The 22236-nt window shown below is 44.3% G+C and overlaps 1 long non-coding RNA gene across 1 annotated transcript in view; it reads right to left on the reverse strand.

Moving 5' to 3' along the window:
- LOC122461786 overlaps positions 1–21713 on the reverse strand; it is an 84868-nt gene extending 63155 nt beyond the window's left edge. Inside the window, exon 1 of the long non-coding RNA XR_006283964.1 lies at positions 21543–21713. This is a non-coding gene — a long non-coding RNA (uncharacterized LOC122461786). The remainder of the gene's footprint in view (positions 1–21542) is intronic.
- Between the last annotated feature and the right edge of the window lie 523 nt (positions 21714–22236).

Below are 22236 nucleotides of genomic sequence, written 5' to 3' on the forward strand. Positions count from 1 at the left end.
ACATCTGACTAAGTGTGACTAAGTGTGAAATACTCATTCAGCTCTTGGAAAGAATACCAGCCTTACAGAAAGTATTTTCAAATGGAATGAAGGGAGTTAGGCACCCAAGTCCCAGTGAAAGTCAACAGGAGATAGTTACTCAACTCCCCTAGGTTCCTGTGACGAATGCAGGAGTGCTTGGTAAGGATTATTTATCTCTGTCCCAAAACTGGTGTTTGGTGCATTAGACTTTTAGGATGGTGCAGTTGTGGTAGGGGAACAAACAGCTTCCATACCTTCACCCACAGGTGAGACAGTGATAACGTCAGTGATTACAACTCATTGAAATCGAAAGTCATTAGGAGGCCACGCTATAGCAGCCTTAATGGTTCTAGCCAGCTCTCCTGGGAGGGCCCCCAAATAGGGTGAGTTGGAGTGGGAGAGTCCCTCTGGTCCTACACCATAGTGAGACCTGGGCTCAGCCCCATACTGTTGGGCGAGTCACCTGAGGTCATCTTGTCCTGAGATGCTTCTGGTGAGCGTCAAAGGCTTTATGTGTAGATGGTAGGAGGGGTTGGGCGTAAATCTGAGTCAGAGCCTGAGTTTACTATGCAGTGTAGACATACCCTCAGGCTCTGGCTGGGAGAACATAAGTTACAGGAAGAACAGACTTAAGCGGAAAGCCTATCTAGTTTAGCTTATAATCAAGTGTAAGTTTATATGAGACTGAATGTCTGTCAAATGTTTGTTTTAAAATCCCCTTTTCTCTGTTTTGTTCATCTGCTAAATAAAAATACTGTTTTAAGAAGACCGAGGGTCACTATAGCATTAGTCACAGGTTCCTGAAGGGAGGAAACACAGTTGCAAAACACCAAGATTGTTTTCCTTATTACAAATCCAGTGGAGTCTCTGGGCCGAGCATCTTCAGGAAAGTGTTTGTATATTTTCACCCTGAAATGCTCTCTCCCTATTAGGGACAACAGTAACAATACACATTAGAAGCACCATCTGTTCATCTTGACTGACATTAGCTGTACAATCCAGGACACAGTTTTTGTAGCTTCTAATATATCTAAATTCTTGCTACTAAATGTTTCTAGGTAATGGATATGCTCCAGGAAAGACATACTATTAGGCACAGCATCGTTGTCTTCTGTAGGACTATTGTTTGTAGTGCAGTGTCATCTAGGACAGAGTCCCATTAGACTATGCCTGGTAGTAAGCACCACAGCCAGTGATAAAAGTCTGCAGGACTAACCTGTTGCCTGGCCTTAACCCTCCCCTTCTGCTTCTTTTTCCACCCGCAGTACCCAGCTTTGACCCAGGGGAAGCACTGCTTCCAAAGGAAGTGGAACCCGACTTCCACATCCTCTTGAAGTGGTACTTCAAGTCTTCATCACGGGGTGCAACCAGAATTTTTGCCAAGCAGGGGGCCTAGGTTACCTGCCTGACTGCCCCATATGCAAGTAGCATTGCAACCTGAGTCGTTCAAAGTTGGCCCTGCCACCCCTTCGTTATGCCTAAGTGACCCCTAGGTCCCTGCTGAAAATTGCCCAGCCCCTTGTGCTCAATTTAAAATGCTTGATTCTAGCAATTTGCTGTTGTCCAATATATTTCTTTTGTAAGCGATGCTAGTGCTGATACAAGCTGGCAGATTGCCAGTCCTGAACCAAAGTCCCCAATTTATGCACAGTACAAGTACTGGCCAGTCAATATTGTGGTTTATAACCAAATGCCTTTACAATCTGTGGTGGTGGACAACATTAAATCCTTTGATGTATGGGTTAATCTCTCTTGAACCAAAAACTCACTTATAAAATCATTTTAAGAGGAAGAAAAGCTTTTTGTTCTATCAAAAGCCAGCTTCTGAGGAGTACATTGCAAGCCTTTGATACGAGAAAATGCTACTCTTTAGTGCGAGCATAAATAGTGGCCTAAAAGAGGTCTTCTCTCTTACGCCTGCTGAATGGCCAATTGATCGTATAATTAATATGACAGGCTATGCATCTTATCGAACGAGCATATTACTGAATTTCAACAAATATATATTATAAACTCACATTTATCATGGCTTCCTGAAATGTGCTTCTTTATCACTCTTTAGTTTCTATTTAATGTCTGTTCTTTTGGTTTTATTATCTGTGCAAATGTGAAACAAGCATTATCTGTATAATTCTAGCTGTTATCTAATTGGATTACCTCTCTCCCAGAGTAAGATTAGGGATTGTGACATCTTCATGTGCTTTTCTTATCATATTAGACCCTTCCTGCAATCTCATACTGCATTAAGTCATGTTAACCTCTTTTTCTTTCTTCAGTGACCCAGTTCTCTGACTGCAGGATACAAGTAATTCCTTTTAAATCAATCAAGGGAATTTCATTGAATCAATGGGAGTTACTCATACTTTGCAGAGGAACAAGCAGGCCCCAGTAACTTGGTCTAAATTGAGTTTATGAGTGTAAAACTATACAGTACATGTCTGCAGTAGAGAGCTCTGACTAATTCACAGCTATATTGTTTGTTCTTGACATACAAATTTCTTTTCCCTATGATATTTTGGCTTCATCTAGTCCTCAAAAAATAATTATGCAACAGTAAAGTCCCAGAATTTCCATCCTGCTAGTAAAAAAGGAGTTAGATTGTGGCATTTGGCAGAAACCAAATAAACCCAAATATCTTGGTAATTGTACTAGTTTCTTTTCTTGGTAACCTCAGGGAGTCAATCAGGCCAACTAATGTAAAATTAGGTGGTCTTGCCGTTTCCCACCATCCAGGAACCGAAATAGATATGAATAGTATTGGTTTGATTATTGGTTGCCTGAGGCATTAAAAATCCCTTTAAAACAAGAACAAAACAGCACAAATAGTTGAAATCCCCACACTAGAACCTCCACAAACACACAAGAAGTGTTCATATCGTAAAAGCCCTTTACCACTAAGAAAGGCAACCACTGAGAGAAAGTAAACCATTCTTCTTCTCTACAAAATTAGCTGCCTTTCTTTTTTTTTTGTGCACATTTCTCACAGTAATAATCCTTTGGCCCATGTTTCATCTAGATAAATGACAAAGAACGTTCATGAGGGAGCCAACAGAACTGAACACAACCTGACGAGCATGGAAACGTTCAGCAGTGAAAGCTCATTTGACTGGAGCGGTTATGTAGAAGAGAGGAAGACAACTGATGTTAGTGGTCTTAGGAATCATCAGAAAAGGTGATGCTAGCAAGTTTTACATAAACCATGACTTGGGGTGGGGGGGAAGGAGGAAAGAGAAAGAAAGAAAAGTTGGAGGTGGGGGGTGGGGGGGGACTCAGAGCTACCAGGAGGAAAGGGAGAAGAAAATTATTTCAGTATTGTGCAGGAGGCCGTGAGAAAGCTGTTGGCGGGTGTGAAATTGATGTCCAAGAGCAGGAACCAATGGCAGCTTTAAGTGGCTGAAATAGTCGGCATTAGCATCCATTCTAGAGAAAGGAGAAGGTTGACCACTGTGATCTAGGCTGACCTCCTGTATAACACAGGCCACAGAACTTCCCCAAAATAATTCCTAGAGATCTTTTAGAAAAACATCCAATCTTGATTTAAAATGTCAGTGATGGAGAATCCGCCACGACAGGTTAGTAAATTGCTGTAATGGTTACTCATCATTAAAAAATTACACCTTATTTCTACTCTGAATTTGTCTAGATTCAACTTCCAGCCATTGATGTTACACATTTCTCTGCTAGCTTGAAGATCCCGTTATTAAATATTTGATCTCCATATAGATATGTTCAGACTATGGTCAAGTCACTCCTTAACTTTCTCTTTATTATGCTAAAAAGTTTGAGCTTCTTTAGTCTATCACAGGGATTGGCAACCTTTGGTACACAGCCCATCAGGGAAAGCTGCTGGCAGGCTGGGACGGTTTGTTTACCTGCAGTGTCCACAGGTTCGGCCAATTGCAGCTCCCACTGGCTGTGGGTTGCTGTTCCAGGCCAATGGGGGCTGTGGAAAGCGGCACGGGCCGAGGGATGTGCTGGCCACCACTTCCCGCAGCCCCCATTGGCCTGGGACAGCGAACCGCAGCCAGTGGGAGCTGCGATCGCCTGAACCTGCGGACGTGCAGGTAAACAAACCGTCCCGGCCTGTCAGCGGATTTCCCTGACGGGCCGCGTGCCATAGATTGCCGATCCCTGGTCTATCGCTATAAGGCAAGTTTTTAAATCCTTTAATTGTTCTCATGGCTCTTCTCCAAATCCTCTCCAATTTATCAACAACCTTCTTTAATTGTGGACACCAGAACTAGACACAGGATTCCAGCAGTGGTCACACCAGTGCCAAATACAGAGGTAAAAACCTCTACTGCTTCTCGAGATTCCCCTATTTATGCATCCAAGGATTGCACTAGCCCTTTTGGCCACAGCATTGTGCTGGGAGCTCATGTTCAGCTAATTAGCCACCATGACCCCCAAATCTTTTTCAGAGTTCTGCACAAGCTCTTGCTAGTGTAACATTTAATAGACGCAATGCAAGGAAATCTGGATGAGAAACTTCTGCAAAGAAATGTCCATGCCCTAACATGTTTAATGCAATGACATAGATCATTTTAAGATGCCCCTTATAGAGAAGGGATCTCATTTACATTAATGGCAGACATAAGGACTACATATAGTGAGCATATAATTGGCAGTTGTTGGAATTATGTAAAACCGCTGGGAAGAAATCTTGCCATAATTTTAGTGATGCTAAATAACTTTATAAAGTTATAATTTTAGTTCATTTTATTTTACTTCTGAAAGTCAGGCTATTAATTTACTTTGCTCAATTGCCTGATCCTACAATGCAGCCCCACTGGTTTTATACATTTGGAAAGTGTGCAGTGATTCTCCAGTTATAGTCACCATCTGCTACAGCAGTATTACTAGGGCATAAGATATGCCTTCAAGAATTCATTGCACACACCTTATTTTGCAGCAGACCAATAGGGAACATGATGCGAGTGAAAAGATATAGGCAGTTAAAACACCACCACATTTCAGAGTCTAAAAAGTCATTTTATTTTTAAGTTAGTCCTAGGGATCAGAACATGTTGTGAAAAAGAAATGAAAGTCTTCGCTTCATTTATTTTTATAGATATTAAGAAGGCTAGAGTCTTCTTGCAGTAAGATGGGAGGGGAGGGGGGAATTATAGGTAGGAATGTGAAAAAAAAAATCACCCTCCTAATCAGAGCTGTCCATTTTACTGGCTAAGATGCCAGAGGCCTAGCTAACAAAATCCAAATGCCAATTGCCTCCCCGTCATGTTGAATTTGCATTATTACTAAAAGTGTGCAAAATATTTCACATGGAACCTCAAACCTCGCAAGTTTAGTCCTGCATTCAAGGCTCAATGTATTTGCAATTCTCAGCCCTGATGTGCAAAAGTTCATGGGACTAGGTTATTTCAACAGTCACATGATGCTAATTAACCTATCCCTTTAAATAGCCACTTCATCACCTCTTCCCAGCCCTATGATACCTCCTTCCCCAGACATCTAAGGTAAGAAGGCACGTCTTGGGTGTGGCTGGGGGTGATGGACTGATCAATCTGGACACCATGGGAGACGAGATCCTGAACATGAAACCTCATGGGAGCCTGCAGATGTTGACTCATTGCCATCGCCTGTGACCCAAATGGCAGAGTTCTGTTTGTGAACCCCTCTCTACACAGAATCCTTCAGATTTTTCCTAGCTCTACCCTGGAGACTCAATCTCACCTCGGATTTCATCAAGTTAAGACTTTACGTTGTCAGGTTGGCATAGTTACCATGATCAAATTACCAACCATGGCACAGTATCTATTCATTCACTCTGTACCATGATGGAAAAAACAAACAATATTTGATTTTCTGATCAAAATTAATCACCCTAGCTGCGTAGAATTTGTTTAGTTCATTATAGCTGTGCAAGCACAAAAGCAGACCCTCTCAGCAAGGCACTAAGTGTAACATGTAGTACGGTCTCCGTTAATTAAATCTCAGCCATGTTGCTGGCTCCTTGGCTCCCATACACTCTTCTGTTTTCCTGCCCCTCACATTGTCTAGCTCTGATACTTTACTTCCTTGCAGCTGCATTCTCCAGGCCCTCAAGATTTCCTTCCCTCTCTCCCCAATGTTCTATTCTCTTTTGTACAATCTCCTCCCCCTCTGTATTCCTTGCCCAGTCCATTATTTTCCCACTGGCAAAACGCCACCATACAAAATATGCTGGGAACAAGTTGTTTGCAGGGTAGGTCACTGCAAATGCCACAAGAATTTTCTTCCTTCTCCACCCAAGCCAGGAAGCCTGCACGTTTCCCTTGAAAGACATGGATATTAAATGGACCAGAAGTGAAAGAAGAAACAGTTGGGTTTGGATCCAGGCCAAACTAACCTCCTTGGAAAGAGGCATCCTAATTCCAAAAGATAAACATTTTCTCACCCACAAATTACACGGACAACCTGAGCAGGATGGTGACTGTGAAATGCTCAAGGAGATTAGAGATGCTATAAAAATAGAAAACTCCACAATAATGGAGGATTTGAACTACCCCCATATTGACTGGGTACATGTCACCTTAGGATGGGATGCAGAGATAAAAATTTCCTAGACGCCATTAACGACAGCTCCCGGAGCAGCCAGTCCTGGAACTCACAAGGGCAGAAGCAATTTTTATTTAGTTCTAAGTGGCACATAAGAGCTGGTCCAAGAGGTGAATATAGCGGAACCGCTGGGTAATAGCAACCATAATGTAACTACATTTAACATCCTTATGGGTGGTGAAATACCAAAGAAGCTCTTCATAGTAGCGTTTAACTTCAAAAAGGGGAAGAACACAAAAATGAGGAAGCTACTTAAATAGATATTAAAAGGAAAAGTCACAAGAGTGACATGCCTGAAAGCTGCATGGAAACTTTAAAAAAACCCAACAACCACCCATTACAGAGGCTAGAATTAAATGTATACCCCAAACAAAATAATAAGACCCCAAAAATGCCACCACAACTAAATAAAGAAAAAGACGCAGTTGAGGCAAAAAATTGGAAATCAAATCAAATCCTGCTGAGAAACATAGCAAGGAGCATAATGCTCTGGCAAGTCAAGTGTAAAAGCATAATTACAGGGGCCAAAAAAGAATTTGAAGAACAACTAGCAAAAGACAGTACCCGGCAAACTGGTTGAAACTTTCGTAAAGAACAGAATAATCAGACACACAGATGAACATGATTTGTTGGGGGAAGAATCAGCATGACTTTTGTAAAGGGAAATCATGCCTCACCAATCTAGTAGAGTTTTTTGAAGGGGTTAACAAACATGTGGATAAGGGGGATCCAGTGGATACTTGGACTTTCAGAAGGCTTTTGACAAGGTCCCTCACCAAAGGCTCCTAAGCAAACTAAACAGTCATGGGATAAGTGGAGAGGTCCTCTCATGGATCAGTAACCAGTTAAAAGACAGGAAACAGAGGGTAGGAATAAATGGTCAGTTTTCACAGTAGAGAGAGGTAAATAGCGGGGTCCCATAGTGATCTGTACTGGGAACAGTGTTGTTCAGCATATTCATAAACGGTTTGGAAACCAGGGTAAACAGTGAGGTGGCAAAATTTGCAGATGATAACTATCTTCTGCAAACTTAAGTCAGTCCAAAGCAGACTGAGAAGAGTGGGTGTCTGGGCAAGAAAATGGCAGGCGAAATTCAATGTTGATAAATTCAAAGTAATGCACATTGGAAAACAATCTAAGCTATACATACAAAAATGATGAGGTCTATATTAGCTGTTCCTACTCAAGATAGTCCTCTGAAAACACCCACCTCAATGTGCAGCAGCAGTCAAAAAAGATAACAGAATGTTAGAAAAGGGATAGGTAAGACAGTAAATATCCCGATGACACTAGATCAATTCATGGTACTCCCACACCTTGAATACTGCACACCCTATCTTTAAAAAGAAGATGTATTAGAATTGGAAAAGGTACAGAGAAAGGCAACAAAAGTGATTAGAGGCCTGGAACAGCTTCCATATGAGGAGAGATTAAAAAGTCTGGGATTACTCAGCTTGGAAAAGAGATGACTGAGGAAGGATATGATAGAGCTCTATAAAATCATGAATGGTGTGGAGAAAGTGAATAAGAAAGTCACATAACACAAGAACCAGGGGTTGCCCAATGAAATTAATAGGCAGCAGGTTTTAAACAAACATAAGGAAGTACTTCTTCACACAACACCCTTGTGGAACTCTTGGCCAGGAGAAATTGTGAAGGCCAAAAGTATAACTGGATTCAAAGAAGAAATAGATAAATTCATGGAGAATAGGTCCATCAATGAGTATTAGCCAAGATGGTCAGGGATGCAACCCCTATGATCTGGGTGTCCCTAAGCCTCTGTCTGCCAGATCCTGGGTCTGGACAACATGGGAAGGATCACTTGATAATTTCCTTGGTATTTTTTCCATTCCCTTTGAAGCGTCTGGCACTGGCCACTATCAGAAGACAGGATACTGGCTAGATGGACCATTAGTCTGACCCAGTATGGCTGTTCTTTTGTTCAAGTTCATTCTCTAATTAGAGGTCTCCAATAAAGATAACCTTACAACCTTATCTGGAGACTGGGGGAGAGAGGAAGATCTTCAGGCATAAAAGGATCAGCTTGAACTGACTCATGGTCTGGTAGCAAAGGGACGAGACCTTCTGTCCCAGGGTGATCCCAGCCCTTATGGAAGGGTTGGAAGAGACTGTTGGCTACTAGGGCCTCACAAGGAAGATGTTTGTTAGTAAGCATGGAGGAACTGTTTTTTTTTTTTTATGTTGCCTCTGTGATGCTTTTGTCCTTATATAAACGTATGCTGCCAAGGAAGAGCTGTGTGGTAACTTGTAACAGCTGGCCCTGGCAGAGAGAGCAAAGCCCGGGTGTTAGCCATTAGGCTGACTGGCTTGTGGGGATACCACACTATATTGCAGGGGGCTGTGCAGCCTTAAAAACCCCAGTCAGAAGGGTCCCTCCCTGCCCAGAGACAAGTGACAGCTGGAGTCCTGAGACCGGACTGGGCACGCCTGGAGTGGAGCATGGGGGCGAAATACACGTGGTTTGACCCTGAACCTGTGACACTGATGTGAACAAGAGCAGAAGACGACAGATTGTCTTTACAAAAATCTATTTCTCCTCTTATTTTGGTGGATTCTGAGGCTGTCGTACATACGATGCCGCTCCTTGTAAACATCACTGGGACTATATATGCTCCACTTTGCTACTGTGGAGTAAATGCAGAGACATGCCAGTGCCGCTACTTCAGATGTAGGCCGGTGGAACAGTGAGCAGAATGCGGCTCCCAGCCAAACTTCCAGCACTCTGGACTCTACTTCAGCATAGGTTGCCATGATAAAAGATCACAAGAAGATGTGGGACGATGAGGGACGTCTAGTTAGATAGCTCATGAGAGACAGGCCAACTTTCAAGTGACACTCACCAGAGACAGGTTTCAGAGTAGCAGCCATGTTAGTCTGTATCCTCAAAAAGAAAAGGAGTACTTGTGGCACCTTAGAGACTAACAAATTTATTTGTGAGCTGTAGCTCACGAAAGCTTATGGTCAAATAAATTTGTTAGTCTCTAAGGTGCCACAAGTACTCCTTTTCTTTTTACTCACAGAGACTTGTTTCTATAGTCATTGTCCCCAGTCCTGCAAAGACTCTCACACATGCTTAATCTTATGCATCTGAGTGTCCCATTGACTTCAGTGGGACTTCTCCTGTGCTATGACAGGGGCTCTACTCACTGCTCGGATGGCACCTCTTCCTGGCCATGCGGGGAATAGCTCGAGAGATCAGTGCTTCTTCCCCAGTTGCACACCATCTCTCTGCCTCTCTCTTTGGGTCTCCAGTCCCTCTCTCGTTCCACAAGTTGCTGCTGCTTCTTTGTGAGAGCCCGCCGACTCTCTATCTGCATTTTCCCTTTCCAGGGTATCAAAGTTTTTCCCCTCACAAGCAGTTCTAGGCAGTCTTCCTGTTTGCTACCTTGTAGCATCACTCCCCTCAGTGGCGGGCAGGGGAACCTGGTCCCGCCTTCTACTCTGAGTTCTGGCTCAGGGACATTTAGCCATCAGTACAGGTATGTTCCCTTCTAGACCTTAGGACCTTCCTCCCCTCTCTGGGTTTGCCAGCCCAAATGCCTCTCCCTTCTCTCAGGGAGTGACTGCAGACTTTCCTAACAGCCCCTTCTGCTATCAGCTTCCTGCCTCTATAAATCCAGCCCAGCTCATTCCTTCCCAAGTGGGCTCCTTCCCACAGTCAGGGGGTTGCTTAAGCCACCTGATTCCTCTCAACCGTGGCCTGTTTGGTTAATTGGCTCCCTTCTTAGCCTACATTAACCCTTTCCGGACAAGTGTCGGGGTGAACACCCCCATCACATGTGCATAAAGTTAAATATGCGCATAGGTCTCTGCAGAATTGCAGATAAAACAAAACAACAGTCAGAAATGTGTGTGTGGGGGGGAGAGCTTCTGAATTACACTGGATGGAGCCGATTTAGGGCCAGATAGCCGCTGGCCTCTGCATGGGTACATGAGGTAGAGGACAATGCTAGGACTCTTCCCTCTTATCCCATCTTCTCCAGCTGCCAGCCACACTCACCCTCCTGCTTTGTCCTGAGTGCAGGGACTGGTTCCCGCTAGCAAGCCGGGGGTGAGGAAAGGGGCAGAGGGCTGCGGGGGTAGGCCCATGACACCACTCCTCTTTGTGCCAGTCAGTAGAGCTGCTGCACAAGGGAGCATCAAGCTGTGCTCCGTGATGTCTGGAATAGCAGGTTGCTCTGTCTGTAGGTCAGAGAGCTCTGGGAGGCACTGTACCTCCTTGTGTTCCTCATCACACTACTCCTGTGTACCCCACTCCTTACTTAGGGCTGTGGCCAAAAGCCATTGCGGAGCCCATAGGAACGTATGGCCTTCATTGTAATTTGGAACTTGCTGTTCACTTCTCTGTGCCTGAGGGCAAATACCCAGCACAATAGATGTTCTGTAAAGCATGGGCTCTTCACTATTAAATCAGATTTGGGGATGAGATCATCTCCCCAAAGGAGTCTGTCTAATCAGGGCTTTTCAGAGCAAACCTATTATTTCTAGATATGCTCTGCCTGATTCAACCTGCTCTCACTACTCCGGGGTGGGCTGGGTGTGGGGGCGCGCTGGTGCTGTTTTTTCATTTCAGTACACACAATCCACAGGAGAGCAATGCAGTGGCAAAAGACAGAGATTGCTTACATTAATCACTGTGTGGTATTTACTACCCGAGGTTCCGATCCCACTGGCATTGAGTCAAAAGCAGCTCCTTTGGGGGCCGGGGCAGGGCTATGCAATAGTAAAGGAAGAATGATGACCACTCATTTGTGTGGGCTTAACATCTGGGGAGGTTGTTTTCCCCGTGATTTCACTGAAAGACAAGCTGATAGCCAAGTAATCTTCCTTTTCCTAGAGGTGTTTTCATCAATGTTTTTCCCATCGCTGTTACCTCCTGAGTCAGGTTAAACCAAAGTATTACTCCCCCGACAGCGCTTTTTAAATTGGAGAGGCTGACAGTACAATATTAATTTTTATTGAGGAGTTGGGGGGGGGGGGGGGGGATTAAGATATTTTGTTTTTACCTTTTCCTCCTCACTTCCTGGCACCTGTAGACAACCAGACAGATCCTGTTGGACTGACAAGGCCAGGAAGCTATGACAAGGGGATTCTGAAAGCTGTGTGAGGTGGAGAAAGGAAGCGCTCATAGGGATACTGCTAGGCTAGGCCCAGTTCCTCCCCTCTCATGGTAAAACCCACAAGACAGGGCTCTGAGGAAGAAGATCTGCAAGGGTCCCCTCATGGAGATTCCCCCACATCTTTGGGGGGTAGGATTTTTATTTATTCTCCACCTCCTGGAAAAGGCCATGGGACTCTCCCCCAAACATGAGTGATCCCCAGGATCCAGGGGAAATCAGGGCCATCCACAGGGAGGCCTTGGACTCCTGCACTGGCTCTAGTCCTTATGGCCATAGCTGCTCTGGGACTTCCAGAGGGAGGCTGCACAGCAGTGATAATACAGGCTGAGGGCTTTGTTATCTTATGTGGGCAATCTCCAGTGGGCTGAGGGTCAGACACCATGAGTATCCCCCTCTTGGCCCCAACCTGAACCCACCGATCCCCACTCCCACCTGGACTTAGCCATGCAGAGGAGAGTCCCTTCACACAGTGCATTGGGATGATAGCACTTCTGAGGCAGAAAGGCATCTCCTATTTGGGGAGGGTCCCCTCTATAGCCAGACCACTATCTGCGCCTTGGAGCAGAGCTGGAAGCTGAAGCTAGTAGGTGGGCCCGGGGGAAGAGGAAGCCACACAGAGAGGTGCGAACTCACAACAGGGCTGGATAGGGAGAGGGAGGGGGCTGAGCAAGGCCATGGAAGCTGGGTACAGAGCGAGACCCAGTGAAGGAGCAGAAGGGTGCTCTGAAGGAGGAGTGGGGAAGTAGGTGTGCTGGGAAGCCTCACCACAACCTACTCCCAAGGCAGACTCAGGCATCTGCACAAGGCTTGCACAGATCCATCACTGATTCTAGCTCAATGAGTAAAATTGGGATTAGATTATTAATTATTTGTAATACGACAGTACCTAAGAGCCCTATCCTGCTAGGGGCTGAACAAAAAGGCAGTCCCTGCTCCCAAAAGCTTGCATATCTAATTACTACAAGAGCAAGCTGCTGTATGAATGGCAATTAAATAAGCAAAGCATACACTGGACACCCTGCAAATACGGGAAGTGTAGCTTGTAGCAATACTCTTCACCATGTCCCCAGCTGGAGATACTTCAGGAAACCTGAACCCCATGTTTCAGCACTCCAAAGAAGCTTTCCCTCTGCGGGTATGTCTACACTGCACACCGAACCTGGGCTCCGAGTCAGGTTTGAGTCCAAGCCCCACTTCTGTCCACATACTCGGGTCAGCAAGCACTCAGGACCATGGTCCTAGGACCAAGCTGGGCACGAGCCAGAGCCTGAGTCCCACTGAGACTCAGGTCCACACTGTCACTGTGCAGTGTGGACGCAGGTCAAGCTGCAAACCCAAGTCAGAAGTTCTGCACAGTGAAGTGTGGCCGTGTTAGTATGGCTATAAGACCTGGGTTCAGCTATTGTAAACTGGCTTCCAATGCAGTGTGAACGCTCAAGTGTGGGCTTGGAAACACTGAGTGCACAAGCCTGGCTCCCACAGGACCAGTATTAGTGTGCTGTGTAGACATACCCTGTGATAACACTGTATTGTACAGGTTTCAGAGTAGTAGCCGTGTTAGTCTGTATTTGCAAAAAGAAAAGAAGTACTTGTGGCACCTTAGAGACTAACAAATTTATTTGAGCATAAGCTTTTGTGAGCTACAGCTCACTTCATCGGATGCATTCAGTGGAAAATACAGTGGGGAGATTTATGTACATAGAAAACATGAAACAATGGGTGTTACCATACACACTGTAACGAGGGTGATCACTTAAGGTGAGCTATTACCAGCAGGAGAGCCGGGGGTGGGGGAGGGGGGGGGAACCTTTTGCAGTGATAATCAAGGTGGGCCATTTCCAGCAGTTGACAAGAACGTCTGAGGAACAGTGTGCGGGGGGGGGGGGGGAATAAACAAGGGGAAATAGTTTTACTTTGTGTAATGACCCATCCACTCCCAGTCTCTATTCAAGCCTAAGTTAATGTATCCAGTTTGCAAATTAATTCCAATTCAGCAGTCTCTTGCTGGAGTCTGGTTTTGAAGTTTTTTTGTTGAAGAATTGCAACTTTTAGGTCTGTAAGCGAGTGACCAAAGAAATTGAAGTGTTCTCCAACTGGTTTTTGAATGTTATAATTCTTGACGTCTGATTTGTGTCCATTTATTCTTTTACGTAGAGACTGTCCAGTTTGATCAATGTACATGGCAGAGGGGCATTGCTGGCACATGATGGCATATATCACATTGGTAGATGTGCAGGTAAATGAGCTTCTGATAGTGTGGCTGATGTTATTAGGCCCTGTGATGGTGTCCCCTGAATAGATATGTGGACAGAGTTGGCAACGGGCTTTGTTGCAAGGATAGGTTCCTGGGTTAGTGGTTGTGTTGTGTGGTGTGTGGTTGCTGGTGAGTATTTGCTTCAGGTTGGGGGCTGTCTGTAAGCAAGGACTGGCCTGTCTCCCAAGATCTGTGAGAGTGATGGGTCATCCTTCAGGATAGGTTGTAGATCCTTGATGATGCGTTGGAGAGGTTTTAGTTGGGGGCTGAAGGTGATGGGTAGTGGCATTCTGTTATTTTCTTTGTTGGGCCTGTCCTTTAGTAGGTGACTTCTGGGTACTCTTCTGGCTCTGTCAATCTGTTTCTTCACTTCAGCAGGTGGGTATTGTAGTTGTAAGAATGCTTGATAGAGATCTTGTAGGTGTTTGTCTCTGTCTGAGGGGTTGGAGCAAATGCGGTTGTATCGTAGAGCTTGGCTGTAGATAATGGATCGTGTGGTGTGGTCTGGGTGAAAGCTGGAGGCATGTAGGTAGGAATAGCGGTCAGTAGGTTTCCGGTATAGGGCGGTGTTTACGTGACCATCGCTTATTAGCACCATAGTGTCCAGGAAGTGGATCTCTTGTGTGGACTGGTCCAGGCTGAGGTTGATGGTGGGACGGAAATTGTTGAAATCATGGTGGAATTCCTCAAGGGCTTCTTTTCCATGGGTCCAGATGATGAACATGTCATCAATGTAGCGCAAGTAGAGTAGGGGCATTAGGGGACAAGAGCCGAGGAAGTGTTGTTCTAAGTCAGCCATAAAAATGTTGGCATACTGTGGAGCCATGCGGGTACCCATAGCAGTGCCGCTGATCTGAATACATTGTCCCCAAATGTGAAATAGTTATGGGGAGGACAAAGTCACAAAGTTCAGCCACCAGGTTTGCCGTGACATTATCGGGGATACTGTTCCTGATGGCTTGTAGTCCATCTTTGTGTGGAATGTTGGTGTAGAGGGCTTCTACATCCATAGTGGCCAGGATGATGTTTTCAGGAAGATCACCGATGGATTGTAGTTTCCTCAGGAAGTTGGTGGTGTCTCGAAGATAGCTGGGAGTGCTGGTAGGGTAGGGCCTGAGGAGGGAGTCTACATAGCCAGACAATCCTGCTGTGAGGGTGCCAATGCCTGAGATGATGGGGTGTCCAGGATTTCCAGGTTTATGGATCTTGGGTAGCAGATAGAATACCCCAGGTCGGGGTTCCAGGGGTGTGTCTGTGCGGATTAATTTAGGCTTGAATAGAGACTGGGAGTGGATGGGTCATTACACAAAGTAAAACTATTTCCCCTTGTTTATTCCCCCCCCCCCCCCCCCCCCCCCCGCACACTGTTCCTCAGACGTTCTTGTCAACTGCTGGAAATGGCCCACCTTGATTATCACTACAAAAGTTTCCCCTCCTCACTCTCCTGCTGGTAATAGCTCACCTTAAGTGATCACTCTCATTACAGAGTATATGGTAACACCCATTGTTTCATGTTCGCTATGTATATAAATCTCCCCACTGTATTTTCCACTGAATGCATCCGATGAAGTGAGCTGTAGCTCACGAAAGCTTATGCTCAAATAAATTTGTTAGTCTCTAAGGTGCCACAAGTCCTCCTTTTCTTTTTACTGTATTGTACAGCTTCCCAAACTGTCTTGAGCCCTGAACATGGTAGCAATTGTTCCCTCGCTGTCAGAACGGTTCTATCCCTTATAAAGGAAGATTTGTTAGTGAATGTTCATAAATATCTGAAGATGTAAAAGAGCCCTATCATTGCTACATATTTATTAGTAATTATTTTAGTTGTGGCTTTATGTTGTTACATTAAGGCACCAGCGCATGACAATATCAATTTGATTTTTAATCATCCTTACTTTTCTTCAAACATTACAGCCCCCTGCAGTTGATCTTTCTGACCTCTGGACAGTTCTTACATGCCTCAGGCTGATTTAGGTCCCGACCCTGCAAGTGCTGGGGCATAGGCAAACTTCTGCCCCTATGCAGAGCCCCACTGGCTTCTCTCTGGGTGGGAAACAGTTTCCCATCCTATGAGAATTTTCAAGATTTTGAAATTTTTTCCTGTCCTGATCTGGGACAAAGTAAAAATCTCAAAAATGTTCATAAACCACAAATCTGACTTCATATCCAGTGGTCCTCCCAGGTGGACCCAGTTGCAGGATTGGGGCCTTCGTGATGCCATCAGTTCTGTAAACCCAGGAACCTTGTTTGTTTTCAAATTGCCTACCTCACAGTCTCAAGCTGTCCGCTTTTTCTTGGGGCTGGGGGGGGCACCAACACCATGGCACTGCTCTTCTGGAAGGAAGAAGTGTTTCTATGGATATTCATGTTCCCTCATAGAACAATGGTAACGTTATTCCCTACATACTGCTCAATGAACCATCTAGAATACTCAAGACCTGATCCTGTGATGTGCCACACACCCTCAGCCACTAGGCTCTTGTGGCAGGACATGAGTAACTTCTATAGGCTTCTGTGGAAGCCAAGGTGCTCAGCACTTCCCAGGATTGGGTCCTTAGCAACCTGAAACCAATTAAAAGTCAAATGTGCCCATCTGAATAATAGAAAATTTAAAAAAACTCTGCATGACAAGTGATCCCTTTAAAAGGAGCATTACAAGCCTGGCAGACATTCAGCTGGCATACTCACACGGAGTGGGGGAAAAACACCACTTAGCTAGTGATGCGTAAAGGGCATATCTCAACAATTTCCTTCTTGAAAAATCCTCTTTTGGAATCATCTAAGTATTGTTTTACTAATAAATCCATCAAAATCAGCTGTGTAGAACACATAGCTGTTAGTCCCAGGTTTTGAATGAATTCAGCATCTGAGCCTCCAGCCAGAGATTTTGTTGGTAAGGTCAGGCTCAGAATGAAAACAGTTTGGCACTTCATTGGTTGCTATGTTTCCTCTCCCGATCCACACAGGCTGTCGGTTGGCCAAAATCTTCCTAAATGACTCATGACCCATTTTGTGCTCCGGAATTATTTTAGTTGTCAGGAGCCTTTTCTACCTCGCACCCAAAACTCCATTTGCAATTCCCATCCATATCTTCTGAGTTGCTTCTTCAACTCCTGCTTTTGTAGACACGTGGTTTTACCCCTTCAAGATGTGAAGTTCCCATTCTTCAGCTTCTACAAAGAATCAGTGAAGGAACAGCATTTAGAGCCCGCTCCACTCCAACTCTGTCCAAAGGGCACAGACCAGGGTCCCGCAAAGCCTGCAGGGGAGCCATGAGAAATGCCCAATGACTAGGGTGACAGATGTCCTGCTTTTATAGGGACAGTCCTGTTTTTTGGGACTTTTTCTTATATAGGTGCCTATTACCCCCCCACCCCAGTCTCAATTTTTCACAGTTGCTATTTGGTCACCCTACCAATGACTACAGATGCAAATGGAACCTAAGAAGCCAAACATGACACAGTATAAGCCATGGCTTTGCTGTGCGCTGGATTGTGCCACCCTCGCTCCCACTGATAATACCATGCACCAGGAATAGGCCCATTGAGTTCAGTGGGGCTGTTTGCAGAGTAATCTGCTACTGCACATGGTTAAAGGAATAGAATTTGCCAGTAGCATTTGTTGCTTGCTGAGCCCTCTCTGCTTGCAGGGATCTGTTTCATTCCTCAGTTAGACTTATCTCATTACTTCTGTTCTGAATCCCATTATTTTGACTGCTGGCATGCAGCCATCCTGATTGCAGTCAATTTGCAAGAGGAAAAATAAAATGTAAATGAAAAAAACAAAACCACTGACACGGATGCAATCTCAGGGGAGAAGTATAATTAAGGAATTGGACATAAATAAATGGCTTGCTCAGGTATCAGAAGTCGGGAGGAAATAATAAGAGGGAGAACAGAGTTAAGAGAAAAAATTCCTCCATAATTTAATTATGACAATGGAAAACATTTTGTCTGAAAAATATTTAAAAGCAAATATTTAAAGCCTGTCAGCAGGAGAGATTCTGGAAATCACTGATCAGACAAGGGCTCAATCCTGTTGTCCTTACTTAGGTGCGTAACAAATCTTTAATGATTTGACATTGATGACTGACTCATGTTGTAAATAAAAGGTGTCTCTCGTGTGTCTTATAATTAACATAGCCGTCTGTGGAAAAGGGGCAGAAGGAGCAAACTCAGTTTCTCCTTCCCTGGGAGGGAGGGGGAGAAAGAGGGAATCAATGATGCTTGACTTCCATAAAAGAGAAGAAAGGTTTCCAAATAACCATGGGTCCGATCCTGCAAGGTGCCGAGTGCCCTCATGGGATCATGTCATCGTATGTCGAGTCTGCTCCTGCAAACCCTTCCCCACATGAGGTTCCCAATGGCTTTAGTGGGACAGTTTATATGAATAAGGGTTTGCAGGACCGAGGCCTGAAGTCAACACAGAAGCAAATGAAAATATTAGTTGCACTGATGTACCATGCAGAGACAGTTTCCAGGTATATCTATTGAACAGGCTGATGGTGTTCTAGTTAACTTATGTGCAAAGCAATGGAATCCTTTAGCTGCTGAATAAAATATTGTACAAAGCTGATCTTTGTTAGGGTGCTTTGTTAGGCTGCTACTGTTAGGGTGAACAGATGTCCTGATTTTATAGGGACAGTCCTGATATTTGCGCTTTGTCTTATATAGGCACCGATTACCCCCCACCCCCGTCCCGATTTTTCACACTTGCTGTTTGGTCACCCTATCCACTGTACAAGCTCCATTGTTATATCCGAATTGACACAGTGCATGCCAATGCTATTGGTGCTGTGACATTTCATTTGCGTTCCTCTTTATTTGTGGAGTTAAAAATATAAAATCCATATTGAATTTAAACCAACTCTTTAAGTACCTCATTATGTAGGCCAGGCCCAGTCTAAAGAGCTGGAGGTGAGTTCTGATTAGTGAGACAAGTACATGTTTTTTTCCTAACATTCAAACACACACATGGAGTTTGATGGAAGAATTGTTCTGGAGTTGAGGTTGGAAGGCAGAGAGAAAGAAGTGATTGGTGGTGGTAGGGATGAGAGGAAGTGCATAAATAGCTCTTGAGTCTCCTGGAGCTTCAAAGCATAAGCCATCCTCCTATACTCAACAGCACTAAGCATCTCAGGAGAGCTGTATGTACAGCCAATTGTCTCCTGTGACACCGATTTCTGAGGTTGGATTTTCTCCTCTGTATCTTTTAGCTCATTTAGTTAAGTAGGAAACAGCTCACATCAAAGAAAGAAACAGACACAAGGATCAAGAAAAGGAAGATAACCCCTATCTGATGGGTGCATTATAAATGCCTGGGTTAACAGTAGTCAACCCATGGAACATTTTCAAAGAATCCAGGCTTTGATGCTTTTGGAGTCCAAGGATTTCAGTTTTTTGTGTCATCTCCCACCATTGTACTTCATGGTTTCTCAAAGGAAATAAAGAGGCACCAAAAAACAAATCCCTCACTTTTAAATGTGCAGCAGTAATTTCTGAGATGAGTCGCTTTTAGAGACTGAAGTAAACAAAAAGTAGCAAGTATGGGAATTAAAATGCCCACCGGCACTTTGCTGAACTCTTGTGAGTCCTGAAGCAATTTTATCTAGCACACAAAAGGGGGCTTACAGCTTGGCTTCCCTGCAGTGCAGAAGCGCAATAGAGGTATTCAGTTATTCATGTTCCCTAATCTGACTCAAAGAAGAAGTGACAAAACCATTCTGACGTGCACTTTTTCAGAGACGGCTTGTCTGCTTTACTACAGGTGTTGTGACAGAAGTGCAGTTAAAATCCTGGCCCCATTGAAGTCAATGGGAGTTTTGATGCTGGATGTGTCTACACTTCGAGCTGGGAGGTGTGATTCTCTGCTGGAGGAGACATACCCATGTTAGCTCTCATCAAGCTAGTGTGCTAAAAACAGAACATAGCCACGGCAGTGCAAGCAGCGGAAGGGGCTAGCTGCCCCGAATGCAAATTTAGCATCTCCGACTAGCAGGGACTTGGGGCAGCTAGCCCCACCCATTGCTCGTTACCGCTGTGGCTACATTCTATTTTTAGCACACTAGCTTGATTAGAGCTAGCATGGGTACATCTGCTCGAGCTGGAACTCACAGCCCCAGCTTGAGGTTCAGACACATCCACGGACTTCAGTGGGGCAAGAATTGAACCCTGTATTTTTAAGAGCTTAGAGTTCATGTTATCCACACAGCTGATCCATGGCTGCATGAGCTCTCAGCCTTCATGGACACAGAATCCAGGGCCTTGTGATTCAAAATGCTCCTTTCCACTAAAAGTGAAAGGGTAATGAAAGTTGCTGTATAAGTGCAAGAAATTATGAATAGCTGTAATACCGTAGTAGTAAGCCTTATGGATACTCCAGACCATCCACGCACTCTAGAGGAGGTCTGATACGCCAACCAATAAAGACTGCATATATACTAGTCTGTACACACAGTATCATCAACTCTTCCTGGTCCCACCTGCTCAGCACAAACTAAACAACCACACACTCTAGAACAGAGGAAATCATGGGAAACTGCTTGCCAGAGACTATGAAGTAAGTTAGTTCCCATCCTGCTTGCATAATAATAAGAGCGGAGTGGAGAACAGTTTCCCATCCTATGAGAATTTTCAAGATTTTGACATTTTTTCCTCTCTTGAACTGGGACAAAAAGTCAAAATCTCAAACATTTTCATAAACCACAAATCCGCAAACGTTTCAGACTGAGTCAGGCTAGATGTTTTGCTGAGATAATTTTGAAATGTTTTGACTTTGTCCTTTTTAAACTATAAATGAACTTAAACTTTGAAACAAAAAATCATTTCAACCCCCACAATGGAAACCTTTCATTTTCAAAATGCTGAAAAAGGACCGTTGGACAATCTTGAATTTTTTTGAAACGGGAAATTCATCAAAACCAACCCTTTCCTGCAAACAACTTCAGTTTTGACACGTCAGCATTTTTCAAATGAAAAAACGTTTTGTCAAAAAGTTTCTACCAGCGCTGATAAGAACACTTAAGCCCGATCCATCAAACCCTTACATTTGTCCATAAATTTACTACTGCGTGTAGTCACATTGATTTGGCATTGATTACACATTCCACTTTCACAGTGTAAAATAAAGCATGTGCATATGTGTTGGCAGGATCCAACCCTTACATAGCACTTTTCACCTTCAAAGCCTTGTGTATTAATGAGTCCCCATAATACTCCCATAAAACAGTAATTTATTAAACTATGGGGCAGGTGGGTGAAATGTGCAGAGTGATAGTGTGCAAGGGATAACATCCAGCATTTAAAAGTGAGGGTGAAAGGATACATTGGCAATATTTCATTCATCTGATCAGGGAAAAGACACAATTTAATGTGACTAAGGCAGTCAGATACCAGCAACAGGTATATAAACAGTTTGCAAACAAGCTCATGCAGGCCACAGCCCATTCAAAACAAACACTACACTAGAGAAAACCAAAATCCATTCACATCATTCATGAAAGTGAGAATGTGCCACCAAGACACACAGAAAAGGAAAGGGGGAAATAATAAGGTGCTAAAAATACATACCACTTGTCAAGGAGGAGAGTGGAACCTGCAGAAGTCAGCTACAAAATGGCCACCTAAAGGCAACAGCTGCTCATTTCTCCTGGATTTAAAGGCCCAGCTGTGAGAAGAGCATGATGGGAATTGGGGAAAGGCTCTTCTAAGAGGGTGAAGCCATTCTGGACAGCCTGGTTGGTATCCAGTCACTCACAGTTCCCAGAAAAGGGGCTGAATTCTCACCTTACTGGGGGCCAGGAAGCCAATGGAAGCTTTTCCCAGCTGCAGGCTGTTGTGTTTGATACAGTGACATCCTTTGATATTTTGTTTCTGTAATACAAAATCCAGCTGTTTTCTGCACATCAGCTGCTTCCAGATGAAGTCTGCCCCTCCCCCCATCACAACTACGAACAGTTCCCCCAGCACTAGCAAATATATATAATTGGCTCTATCTCTGGTAAACAGTCAACGTGTTCAGGACAGTGATGTCATTATAAATTGTATATCTATATTTATATCCCATTTGTAGTGGTACAGTACCACTGTCCTGGACACGTTGGCTGTTTACCAGAGATACAGCCAAGTTCAAAGGTGGGGTCAAGCTTTTTATTTCCTTCTGCTAAGCAGAGCAGGTTAGAGAGACAACCTTTATAGTCTCTGCCTAGGACAACAGAAAGGGTTAACCTGTTATTGCAATCAGTTAGTGGGAAGTACTGTTTGA

This window comes from Chelonia mydas, chromosome 9 (assembly GCF_015237465.2).
Source record: "Chelonia mydas isolate rCheMyd1 chromosome 9, rCheMyd1.pri.v2, whole genome shotgun sequence".
Lineage (NCBI taxonomy): Eukaryota > Metazoa > Chordata > Testudines > Cheloniidae > Chelonia > Chelonia mydas.